General features: G+C 37.4%; 1 pseudogene across 1 annotated transcript; it reads left to right on the forward strand.

Annotated features, from left to right (window-relative positions):
• The first annotated feature begins 3,167 nt into the window (after positions 1 to 3,167).
• On the forward strand, positions 3,168 to 12,088 carry LOC143634737 (beta-carotene isomerase D27, chloroplastic-like; annotated as a pseudogene). The gene is made up of 6 exons (XR_013153918.1): positions 3,168 to 3,487; positions 3,577 to 3,716; positions 4,035 to 4,124; positions 4,327 to 4,388; positions 4,508 to 4,614; positions 11,828 to 12,088. The product of XR_013153918.1 is annotated as a beta-carotene isomerase D27, chloroplastic-like (transcript).
• Positions 12,089 to 12,499: the final 411 nt, after the last annotated feature.

Below are 12,499 nucleotides of genomic sequence, written 5' to 3' on the forward strand. Positions count from 1 at the left end.
AATAAGAAAGCATTTACATATCAAGAATTAATATTTTTATATAAATAATGAATTAACATTTACCTGGTACTGCCAAGGAGTTGCTTTTCATTGGTAGATGTTGACATGTTTGCTCACTGTGAACAATAACCAGAAAGTATAGAAATGAAAGTGTGCCATCCAGTGGTCTTTGATTTATAGGTGCGTACATCATAAACGAATCCTGAAAAAGGGAAGTGTAATTTGAAAAGAGTAAAGATAGGAGTAAGATGATAAGAAATCTTCAAATTTTATAACTTAAAATAAGTAATCAGTTGGAAATTTTCAAATATGACTGGATTTCATAAGAGTAAAGATAATGATAAACAAATTCAAATTTAAACTGTTATGTTATTGATAATTAATAAGAAAAATATATCATCATCTTGAAAATTATAAATTAAAATAAATAACGAGTTAGACATTTTAAAATATGACTGGAAGTTCATATAAATAAACATAAACGAAGTTGTAACAAAAATTAGTTTTAATTAGTTAGTCACGTAAGAGGGAGCAAACATGGGATTAACAAAAAAACTAAATTATTAGTCCAGCACCATACGAAAATTATAAAATTTTGACACATTACCCGACATGACAATTTGACACCAGTAAAATAGAAGATCGATCAATTAGTCACATGAACAACTAGTTTCTATATATATATATAAAAGAAAGAATGTGAGAACATAATAAATAAAAGACGGTAAAGATCATTACCTGGTTATCATTATATATGAAATTTTTTGTATCCTCCCGAATACTGGAAATGCCTATCTTTGCTGAAAATCAATCCCCATTAGCCATAATATATAGTTGCATTAGCCTTCAAAGTAGAGAGAAAGTTGGATTTGTAAGTAAGTTAGTACATGCAAATATATATTTTATATTGACTAACATAAATTAAACAAAAATATACTGTGAAGACATAAAATATCAATGACCTTCAGATAATCAGTTTAACTAAAACGCCCCGTAAATGAGGGTTAAGACTGAACCAGATATTACTCACATTAGGCGAGAGACCTGCAGCAAACCAATAACCTTGGGCTTGATGATGATCAACCTTCACATTATGCAAAACGGGCTGCAAAAAAAGGGAGATTTTTTTTTGAAAAGGGGGGGGGGGGATTTAGCAGGTTTATAAGAGCACGCAAAAGGTTCACGGAACAAAGGGATGCTTAGAAGCCTGCAGCATAATATCAGCATTTAAAACCGTGTTAATATTGCCATAGTGACTATATTCCTATATGAAAACATAATATCAATATCTTAAGAACCTGCAAAGGTGACCACCGCTTAGCTGGATCGAACTCCACAAGTCCCTTCAAGAAATCGATAAGCGACAGTCGCATTTGACTTGTCCCCATTACCCACAATATATAGTTGCATTACCCTTCAAAATTTAGAGAAAGCTGGATATGTAAGTAAATTAGTACATGCAAATATATATTGTATATTGACTAACATAAATTAAACAAAGATATATTGTGAAGACTGAAATATGGCATGGTAACTGTAATGTGCATTATTGGTAACAGTTAAGCACGTTTTGGCTCCTCAAATATATTAAGTGCACCTCTAGAAACACTTTAAAATATGGAGACCCTCCGAAGTTGGCTCCTCAGAAACTATCGTTTCATTGTTCAACGTAAGATTCATGTTTCAAAATGAATGAAGTTATTAGTATGTTTGGTCTTTTTGGAGTATTTGTTGTTCAACTATATTAAAGAGGAATAAAATGTAATATCGAAAAAGTGTAATACGGCATGAAGCTCCATATTATATATTGACTAACATAAATTAAAATCTCGTTGAGACAATTCATCGAGCAACTTGAGTGTAGATAAAATTGTAAAAATTACTAAATCTAACATACCCAGAAGTAATAAAAATAATGGAATTGGTATTATACTTTTGCCAAACGATGAAATAAGTAACCAGCTTACAAATAAGTGATTAATATTGTTTTAAAAAGCAATAGTTAATTTAAATAGACATGAACATAAGCCCTAAATCTAAACCACAATTAAGAAACAAACCAAACAGAAAAAAACCTCAAGATAATTGATCACCATGAACATAACCCTAACCAAATTGATTTCCCTACACTATCAAAATCTACAATCAAATCACAACAACACAAAATCAATAATTAAAAAAACTCAATCTAAACAATAATACTAACCAAAATCAAAACCCTTATAGATATTGTGAATCAGGAGATGATTAATTACCGGTTATGCATTCATCAATGAAATCGTCGGAGAGAAAATAGAACATATCCTTACAATTGTTTGTTGATCAATTGACTTCATCAATTAAATCGTCGGAGAGAAAATCTAACATATCCTTACAATTGTTTGTTGATCGATTGATTGAATTGCAATAATGGAAAATCCGTAGGCCTGGATGATAGGAACAACATGAATTTGTAAAGAGGATACGTGGAATGAAAATAGAGATAGAAAGAATGAAAAAAAATGTACAAGTAAACTAGTTTTAATTAATCGAAAATACATGTTGAGATATAAAATGTACAAGTATATTAAATAATCAAATGTACAACACCGCCCTCAAATGTGGAATAACAATGTTTTGTATTTTATGTCAATAAACTAGTCTTGTTCCTTTTAGGCCATTCACGATTCAATCAACCTCCTCTCATTTTTAAAAATATAATTTTTTTCAAAAAAATAATTTATTTCTTTCACGATTTAAATTTCTAACCCTAAACTAAAAAAATTAATACAATAACTTTTCATATATGACAAACTACAACCTCTAGCAAATTTACCTCTAGCAAATTTATATAGAATACGAAATTGAGAAATTAATTAAATAAGAGTTTGTGAGAGTACAATAAAAATAGAGATTAAGATATAAGAGGGTTTTTTTAAGAAGAGAGATTTTAAAAACTATAATTTTTAATTAAGTTATAGAGTGAAATATAATAGAGAGGATGTGAGCGCTCTTACAACGCTTGAATGGTGGAACTCGGATTTGAAACTCGTTTGATGAACAAACGAACTCACACGGACCCAATGCGGTGTGCTACCTTACTCGGTGGAGCGAGCAGGGTGGCCCACCCACCCTAAGAAGTAGAACACTCTATATATTATATAATGTCATATTAAAAAAAATATGCAAAGGTAGCTTCTAAGTGGCAACTCCCACTACTTTAAAATATCTCCAGCAGCATGGGAACAGCCATACACTTATCTCCGGCGAGAGCATTCTCATTTCCGGCAACATTTCACCGGAAACCATCGCGCATATTCTCCAAACGCGGTCCTTCCACTTTGTCACTCTTGGCCCAACCAACTTCTGTTACTACTAAAGATAACAATGATCATGGTCTTAAAATCAACGATACAGCTGCCGCGCCATCAAAGACTGTCTATCACGACAGCTGGCTTGAAAGTATCGCCATTGCTCCACCTCCCTAAATCAATCCAAGAAACCGCGGGTTTGTTTATATATATATACTTGGTTTAAATCCAGTTTTCTACATGTTGGAACAAACTTTTGATGTTAGTAATAATTATACTAATGCAGGAATGAAAATCGACACGCCTGGGTACAAGGGGATTGTGGAGGTTTCGGCAGCCATGTTCCGGGAGCTTAGCCCAACCGAACAACGAGCCCTTATCCTTAAGGCTCTTGAGAAAGCTGTTCCTAGATTTGCACTCTCCATGGCAAGTTAATATTTCAGTATATCTTCTTCCATTTTTATTATATTAATTAGTGTCAGGGGTCTAAACAAGGCTTAACAAGCAGAGTCGCTTGTGAGTACTTAAGATTGGTTCGCTAAATCCAATCGAGCCGAATTTAAGTAAACTCAACACGAAATTGAAGTTAACTTATTAAATGAGTGTGAATCTACGTAATAACTATTATTATATATAATTAGGAAAAGAATTAGTTACTATTAATATATGTATGTATAATTATCAATATGTATATACATGATTGTCTATGTGTTCGTATCTGATTTCGTATTTTAGATTATGCAGATGAGATTGATGCCCCAATCAAAGTTTACAAGGGAGTTCTCTGCCATCTTAACAACGGTTGCGTTTAGTTGGCTTGTGGGTCCCAGTGAGGTAACGCTCCGGGTTTACTAACCGAAAATAACTACCATAGAGATACATGTTAATAATCAAGTGCATTTCAAGTTAAACCCAATCCAAGTATAACATTAAGTTAAATTCAGATTTAAAATAATAGTTTTGACACCTAAAGCAATCGAATGTGGATTTATGTATAATTGTAATTATTAATTAATTAAGTGATAGTATTTTGAAGGTAAGGGAGTTGAAGTTTGAAGGGAGAAAAGAGAGGAATGTTGTGCACATAACAAAATGCAGGTTAATTTTTGTTTTTCTTGCATATTTAATAAAAACATCTACGTGTTTCTGTAAAAATCTATAACTCTAACAAGAAAACATTGAATTTTATATTAATGCAATTTTCACGTAATTTATAGGTTTTTGGAAGAGGGGAACTGCGTGGGCATGTGCACAAACCTCTGCAAGATGCCAACACAAGAGTTCATTAAGAAAAATTTAGGGATTGCCGTCAACATGGTTCCTAGTAAGTAAACTAGACCTGAAAAAAGAAGCGGGTCGGGTTAACCAAAAACTGTTTTTTCTTAATTTTTTTTAAGAACAAGTGTGTCAAATATATATGGTTCAAATTTGTAAGGCCCCGAACCCGGTGACCCTACTTTAACGTCGGATTTACTCATAAACACAGTTCTTCAAATCAGAGTTTATTAAAACTTTTCGCGGAATATAAAACATCAATCATTTGTTACAAAACATTAAATCTTTTCTTTGATACCATAACACAAAACTTTTATATTTAAAACATCTTTACTTCTTTCTTCAGATGCCAGCCGTTCAATCCATGCCGTGTGTCATCCTCATGCTAACTCTATAATCAGCTCACCTGCGTGCATACTAAAAGTCAGCTACGCTGAGTGAGTTCTAGTTAATCATACAATACCATACAATACCTTATTACATACATACGTACTTAACCTCATAACTTTCTTTCATACACACATAAGTACTCATACCTTCATTCTTACTTACATACTTTCTTTCTTACTTACATACTTTCTTTACATTCATAATCATACGTTTTAAAGAGCCTTTCGCCCTATAACCTCACAGATATTATAAGGGTCTGGTCCCTAACATCACAGATATTATAAGGGTCTGGTCCCTAACATCACAGATATTATGAGGGTCTGGTCCCTATCCTCACAGATATTGTAAGGGTCTGGTCCCTAACATCACAGATATTATGAGGGTCTGGTCCCTATCCTCACAGATATTGTAAGGGTCTGGTCCCTAACATCACAGATATTATAAGGGTCTGGTCCCTAACATCACAGATATTATAAGGGTCTGGTCCCTAACATCACAGATATTATGAGGGTCTGGTCCCTAACATCACAGATATTATAAGGGTCTGGTCCCTAACATCACAGATATTATAAGGGTCTGGTCCCTTGTTTTCGAATATTAGTAGGGTTCGATTCCCTCTTCGTTACCATACAACCATACATCATACCTCGAGTATTATTAGGGCTCGGTACCCTTTTCGTAACCATACAACCATACAACCGTCATTTCCTTCTTTTATTAGCTTTATTACGTTCATACACATAAACGTACATATCATACTTACCATATTTATAACATTACAACCTGACAGTACGTGTAATATCCGAAGATCGTTCACGTACCATCAAGCAATCATTCATACATATCACATATATCACATATGGCATACACTTATCACTTAGGATAAATGTATTAACAACACATCAAGTATGCACACAGCCCCGAAAACATAACAAGGAATGGGGCTAGAAACTCACCTGAATTCTGCTTCTTTTTCTGATAGCTGTAAATCCCTTCTCTATCTGAGCTCGGCTGACTGTACAAGTTACACGTATCAATACTCGTCTGATCTAATCTGGTGGCCTAGTATTAGCTTACTTAACTTATCGCTTGATAACTTATTTTCTAATCAAACTTGGCTTTAGGCGAAGTTAACCCTCGGGCGAACTTGGCTTCAGGCGAAGTTAAGCCTCAGGCAAACTTGGCTTTAGGCGAAGTTAAACCTTAGGCGAACTTGGCTTCAGGCGAAGTTAAACCTTAGGCGAACTTGGCTTCAGGCGAAGTTAAACCTTAGGCGAACTTGGCTTCAGGCGAAGTTATCCTTAGGCGAACTTGGCTTCAGGCGAAGTTACGCTTGAAGGCGAAGTTACGCTTGAAGGCGAAGTTACGCTTGAAGGCGAAGTTCATCAGGCGAACTTAATCTTGCAGGCGAAGTTATCGCGCTGCAGATCTGTTTGCCCATAACTCCTTCGTTTCTTAGCCAAATAACTCGATTTTGGTACCCACGGAATCGTATGATCGGCGCCTACAAATCCCAACCATCAAATCGGCCTAAAATCGACGTTTTAGGGGTCCGATTTGGGCAGTTTGGGTTTCGGGTCCGGTTAACCCATCCAATCCTAACCATTTACAGTAATATAAGCTTTGTTGGATTTGTTCTTACCTTACCAACTCAGATCTACCAACAAAATCTCGGGTCTCGGCTCCGAATCTTGATCGGTTAGAATGTGTGTGTATGTGTGTTAGGAGTTTTAGGGTGTAGGGTGAGAATGAAGATATTTTGGGTTTAGGGGATATTTATATCCCTTAAATCCCATTCTCATTTAACCCATCTCAATTAATCCAAATCCATAACCAACGCCCATTACCCGACACTAGCCCGACCCATACCAACTCCTATTCTTTTATTTATTTCCTGCTAACTCGAGTAAACTTTCCCTCTATTATTAAATAATATAATTAATATTATCTTGAAATTTCGGGATGTTACAAGTCTTCCCTCCTTAAAGAGGTTTCGTCCCCGAAACCTAACTTATTCCCTATAAAAGGAAAACTTCTTATATTTACACGCTTTATTGAATCGCCTTCGCTTTCTGAGTTATCCCTCTTACTCCTGACTTGTAGTCATCGAGCGGTGATAATGTGTTTTAGCTATTACGGTAGCTTGTCCATGAAGCCCTCGATGTACCAAGTCTCGTAGCGCCTTCCCGAGGAACCTTGTTTATATAATAACGCTAACTCCTAAGGCGACGCTTTACCATCACACAACTATTTATTATAACCAACATGCATTCAAGTTAAATTCATAGATCGTTCATACCAAAGCACAAGAAGTCACAAGTACCTCATAACATAAAAGGAAATCATTCGAGCTTGCTAAACAAACATAGGTTCAAATGTAACATAAAACACTCTTTAACTACTAAACATAAAACAACTGTGACATGCCACTTACTTTCCTGCTACCTCCTTAGCAGTTAATAGACCATCCTTTCACGCGTTTCCTCTTCCTTCCCTCACTGCTACGGCTTCTCCACACTCCCTAGCTATGTGACCTGACTTACCACACCTGTAACACTTCTGGTCCTCGGTGCATTCACGGGAGAGGTGCCCCTTTCTTCCACATCGGTAGCACTGGTTTGGACCAGCCTTGCATTCCCCCAAGTGCATCTTTCCACACACCTTACATGCTCCATTCCCTGCCATCTTCTGTGTCCTTCTTCCTGCATGCTCCACGATATCCCCAGCTCTTTTAGTTCCTTTCCCTTTTTCCTCATCTTCCACTCCCACATCATCCGCCGCCAGATCATCATAGACCATCTCCGCCAACTCGACCGCAGACTCAAAGGTGGCAGGTTTGCTTGTCCTGACTAACATGCGGACTCTCTGTGGTAATCCCCTCACGTAACACTTGATTCTCTTAGCCTCAGTGTTCACCATGTCAGGTACCAACCTAGACATGCGGTTGAATTCAGTAGTATACTCACGATGTGTCAAAGTCCCAGCTTTCAAGTTTAGGAACTTCATCTCCGCCCTTTCAACCTCGGCGTCAGCACAGAACTTCTTCATCACCATGTCCTTTAGGTCATTCCATCCCATTGCCTTGATCTCTTCACGGGTCTTCCTCTGCTCCACACTCTCCCACCAATACATAGCCTCATCTTCAAATGATTGGGTGGCATAACCGACAGCTTGATCGGGACGGCACTCGCTAATGCGGATAACCTTGTCCATAGCGGTTATCCATTGGAGAGTAGCGATTGCGTCTCCCAACCCGGTCAGCTTTGGCGGGTCGCATCCTTTGAAGGACTTATAGCTGCACCCACCTTGTCCTCCTCTCCTATCATCGACTTTAACAGACTTATCCCCACTCGAGGCCCCTCTTTCACCTTCCCCATCCTTCCTACCATCACCACCCGCCCCTTCAGCAGTTCGTTCACGGCTTCCAGCAGATCCTTCGGGATTCAGGTTCTTCACAGCAGCAACTACAGCCTGAACAATGGCTGCTTGAACTGCAGGGCTAAGTTGAACTTCCTCGTTGTTGTTCTGGTCTCCTCCAGCTGCGCTTCCTTCATCTTCGGTGTGGGAAGCTTCTTCTACCGAGGGTTGCCGGACAAGACGAGGCCTGCCACGACGTCCAGCGCGACCCCCAGTTCCCACAACTTCTCCAGCTCCAGCCATCAGTATTCTTAAAGGGACAACACAAACATCATCACTCAAGGAACTATTTAGTACAAGGATAGCAAGGCTAACAGGTAATAACAGTGGCCAGCTGTGACTAGCTGATCACGTTGCTTTCCGTGTCCTATACACTTCCCTTTATGAGTCTATTTGTGCTGGTTCTACTTAAGCAGTTAGTCAATTCAAACAATCAATTATTCCTATCCCTATCGTTCACATATATTTTCTTTCTCATTAACATATATCCTTTAATCATACACTTTACCTTTACTGATCTTGCTTGAGCGACACATGGCATTCTTGAACTGGCATCTTCTTTCCTTTCTTACTTAAATCCCATTTTCTGTTCGAGTCTAAGCATGTAGGATGCTTAAATCTCTCGAACTTATGCTCTGATACCAACTTGTAAGGCCCCGAACCCGGTGACCCTACTTTAACGTCGGATTTACTCATAAACACAGTTCTTCAAATCAGAGTTTATTAAAACTTTTCGCGGAATATAAAACATCAATCATTTGTTACAAAACATTAAATCTTTTCTTTGATACCATAACACAAAACTTTTATATTTAAAACATCTTTACTTCTTTCTTCAGATGCCAGCCGTTCAATCCATGCCGTGTGTCATCCTCATGCTAACTCTATAATCAGCTCACCTGCGTGCATACTAAAAGTCAGCTACGCTGAGTGAGTTCTAGTTAATCATACAATACCATACAATACCTTATTACATACATACGTACTTAACCTCATAACTTTCTTTCATACACACATAAGTACTCATACCTTCATTCTTACTTACATACTTTCTTTCTTACTTACATACTTTCTTACACACATAAGTAATCATACGTTTTAAAGAGCCTTTCGCCCTATAACCTCACAGATATTATAAGGGTCTGGTTCCTAACATCACAGATATTATAAGGGTCTGGTCCCTAACATCACAGATATTATGAGGGTCTGGTCCCTATCCTCACAGATATTGTAAGGGTCTGGTCCCTAACATCACAGATATTATGAGGGTCTGGTCCCTATCCTCACAGATATTGTAAGGGTCTGGTCCCTAACATCACAGATATTATAAGGGTCTGGTCCCTAACATCACAGATATTATAAGGGTCTGGTCCCTAAATCACAGATATTATGAGGGTCTGGTCCCTAACATCACAGATATTATAAGGGTCTGGTCCCTAACATCACAGATATTATAAGGGTCTGGTCCCTTGTTTTCGAATATTAGTAGGGTTCGATTCCCTCTTCGTTACCATACAACCATACATCATACCTCGAGTATTATTAGGGCTCGGTACCCTTTTCGTAACCATACAACCATACAACCGTCATTTCCTTCTTTTATTAGCTTTATTACGTTCATACACATAAACGTACATATCATACTTACCATATTTATAACATTACAACCTGACAGTACGTGCAATATCCGAAGATCGTTCACGTACCATCAAGCAATCATTCATACATATCACATATATCACATATGGCATACACTTATCACTTAGGATAAATGTATTAACAACACATCAAGTATGCACACAGCCCCGAAAACATAACAAGGAATGGGGCTAGAAACTCACCTGAATTCTGCTTCTTTTTCTGATAGCTGTAAATCCCTTATCTATCTGAGCTCGGCTGACTGTACAAGTTACACGTATCAATACTCGTCTGATCTAATCTGGTGGCCTAGTATTAGCTTACTTAACTTATCACTTGATAACTTATTTTCTAATCAAACTTGGCTTTAGGCGAAGTTAACCCTCGGGCGAACTTGGCTTCAGGCGAAGTTAAGCCTCAGGCGAACTTAGCTTTAGGCGAAGTTAAACCTTAGGCGAACTTGGCTTCAGGCGAAGTTAAACCTTAGGCGAACTTGGCTTCAGGCGAAGTTAAACCTTAGGCGAACTTGGCTTCAGGCGAAGTTATCCTTAGGCGAACTTGGCTTCAGGCGAAGTTACGCTTGAAGGCGAAGTTACGCTTGAAGGCGAAGTTCATCAGGCGAACTTAATCTTGCAGGCGAAGTTATCGCGCTGCAGATCTGTTTGCCCATAACTCCTTCGTTTCTTAGCCAAATAACTCGATTTTGGTACCCACGGAATCGTATGATCGGCGCCTACAAATCCCAACCATCAAATCGGCCTAAAATCGACGTTTTAGGGGTCCGATTTGGGCAGTTTGGGTTTCGGGTCCGGTTAACCCATCCAATCCTAACCATTTACAGTAATATAAGCTTTGTTGGATTTGTTCTTACCTTACCAACTCAGATCTACCAACAAAATCTCGGGTCTCGGCTCCGAATCTTGATCGGTTAGAATGTGTGTGTATGTGTGTTAGGAGTTTTAGGGTGTAGGGTGAGAATGAAGATATTTTGGGTTTAGGGGATATTTATATCCCTTAAATCCCATTCTCATTTAACCCATCTCAATTAATCCAAATCCATAACCAACGTCCATTACCCGACACTAGCCCGACCCATACCAACTCCTATTCTTTTATTTATTTCCTGCTAACTCGAGTAAACTTTCCCTCTATTATTAAATAATATAATTAATATTATCTTGAAATTTCGGGATGTTACAAAATTACAGTCTGGTCGACTTTCAGCCCGTTCCTTTGTTACTACTACCTTTTATTTTTTTTTTAATTTTACATGTTTGACGTAAACCGTCTTTGTTTTATTTTTTTATTTGATCCGTTAGACATAAAACATAATCAGACGGGCCCATTCGTAAATAAATCTGTTGAATATACACTTGAAGCAAGGAAATGCATTAGATTTACCCCACAACTAAATATAGACTAGAAATGATTTCATAACAGGAAAGGTGCACCTAGAATAACCCCTAAATAACAAATTTAGTGCACTCAAATCAATTAAGAACTCAAACAGAGACATGCACATACAAACTTAAGGGGAATAACAGTGCCTGCACTAACATACAGAAGCCCGAAAACATGTATGGCGGGCCAGTGTGTCCTCCACTCGGGGCACACCACTTCAACTAGAGATTTAAAATTGTTGGTTCCAATTTATATCATGAGTTTAAGAATTTTGAAACAACTTGTATGCTTCAAATCAGTGTGCCAGTTCCAACTTTGGGCAGACAATAGTTTTTTATGATAATAAAAGGAACTTATAAGTGCTGCGACTATTGAATCCCACAAAGTGTACTCATTGTGCTTATTTTGATATGAAGATTTTGATGATATGAGCTGTGAGATTATATTCGGTCAGGATCCTCCGGCACAAGAAGACGATCCAGCCTTTAAGGAACCGTGTTACAAACTATGTATGCGCTCGTAAATCTTAATTCATTCATGTTTTGATGAAGTATAGAGGGATCAAAATGTTTTGGGTCAAACGGGTCATTCTTAAATCTAGCACGAATTGGGTCAAGTTGGGTTAGGTTGACCCACAAGCACATTTTGATCTTAATTAACATAATATAAATAATTAAGAGAAGTTGTAAGAGGAAAAAAACTGTAGGACTTCTGCTGAATTAACACATTTTATTTTTGCATGATTAAATCACAAAAGTTAAGGGGTTTTGGTCATACAAAAATAAAATCTAGCGCTTATTTGTTAGGGTTTTTCCATTGTCGCCTAAAAACGAATGTGTTAAAGTATGGCAACATATTTAGTTATGATCATAAGATGATTTTTCTAAATAAAACTAGTTAAGAGTTTGTACTTACTCGAATACATGTTACTTTCAACCCAATTGACCCGATACTTTTATAGCCAGTTTTGTTTATTTGATTTACCTGTGTGATCCGTCATCGGTATAGCTCTACCCAATTTGACATGTTCTATACAAATGAGTTGACACTGCCACCTCTAATTAACGTATGCAATAGGTTTATCAAGA

The sequence above is a fragment of the Bidens hawaiensis genome, unplaced genomic scaffold (genome assembly GCF_021521415.1).
Source record: "Bidens hawaiensis isolate Kalapana, Puna unplaced genomic scaffold, B.hawaiensis_p1.1 tig00007232_1, whole genome shotgun sequence".
NCBI classification, from domain to species: domain Eukaryota; kingdom Viridiplantae; phylum Streptophyta; class Magnoliopsida; order Asterales; family Asteraceae; genus Bidens; species Bidens hawaiensis.